The sequence below is a fragment of the Pundamilia nyererei genome, unplaced genomic scaffold (genome assembly GCF_000239375.1).
Source record: "Pundamilia nyererei isolate P.nyererei 1_Seehausen unplaced genomic scaffold, PunNye1.0 scaffold00104, whole genome shotgun sequence".
Lineage (NCBI taxonomy): Eukaryota > Metazoa > Chordata > Actinopteri > Cichliformes > Cichlidae > Pundamilia > Pundamilia nyererei.
The window spans coordinates 1,914,428-1,915,883 of record NW_005187505.1 but is presented as its reverse complement, the minus strand read 5'-3'; positions in this window follow the sequence as shown (position 1 = coordinate 1,915,883).

The window sequence follows — 1,456 nt, the reverse complement described above, 5'->3', positions numbered from 1 at the left end:
TATCATGATCAAACATTAGGAAGTGTTATTCAGAAACTGACACTGCTTTCTCTAGAAATGTATTTAAAAAGACAATTGATGGAATTCTTATCAAACTGGATATATCTCATTTTTGTTTGCTGAAAGGTTTTTCAAGATAAATTATTTTAAAATGTTAACGCTGTTCTCAAAGGTCAGCGCTGCATTACCTCACAATGATGATAATAGAGGCTTGGCTAATCTAAGAGTCTGAAGCTTGATTATTGCAATGTCTCAAAAGCTAAACCAAACTTCAATATCACATAAATGAATACAGGAGGGCATATATTAATAAAACTACTGAATCACTGAATATAAAATACAGGCTATGTGAGCCTGGTAAATGAGGCCAAGAATGTGAGGACGTATAGATTCAAGTTTCTTGGTGGAGAGCTTTTTGTAAAACCCGGAAAGAATACTTCTTTTTTCTTTTTGCTCACTTTGACCTCCCCTTTTTCCCCAAAGTTGATCCTGGATTTATGCTGCTGAGCTTCCTGTTACAGTCCTGTTGTAGTTTAATCCTCCATCATGTCCAGGACTGTGAGTCAGCAGAGCTCAGCACTGAGCTACAACAGCAGGAAGGAAGTTAACCGGACGGAAAGCAGATGGTAGTAGGTGACACACTTCCTATAAGATACCGAAGAAATGCAGCAGTGATCCATTTGCTGATCCATTCATTTTGGCCCTCTAATGAAACGGTTTGAATGCAAGGCACATATTATAGCAAGTAGGAAGTTTAAAACAAGAAACAGCAGGTTATTCAAGACCAAATGATAAGTCCCTCTTTTAAGAGTATTAATTTTTTCCACCCATTGTATTTGTGATATCATTCTTTTGGTCACTACCCAGAACTCGTGGCCACAGGTGAGGGTAGGAATGTAGATCAACCGGTAAATCGACCGCTTTGTTTTCACTCTCTCTTCACCACAACAGACCAGATAGAGGTGCATCTGACAAATCTACAGCAACTCCAGAATTTCTGGGGAATGTCTCCAGCGCCTTGTTAAATCTATAACTCAAAAAATTAAGGAGGTAATAGAGATAAATGGTGGTTCAACCCAGTAATAGTAAGATATCCTAATAAACCTGCAGCTTCTGGAATGGCCACTCGATGATGCTAATCATCGCCATGAAAATAACAGATTTACAGCCTGTTACGGAAAAAAAATTTTGGACTCTGTAGTATATTTTACAATAACTGTATAGGTTGATGATATATAACAAATAAGCTTGTTATTAGGTAATGCTAACAGCTTGCTAACCAAATAAGGTTCACTAAAGAAGTGGACATTGCTAAACATCAGCACTCTGAGAAGATGCAGCAGCAGATCTCAGAGAATGACTCGGCCTCTGTGTGGAAAGGTTTTAGGAATATCACAAACTACAAGCCTAAAACCCCCCACTCCACTGATGACTTGCTCTTGGCCAACACCCTTAA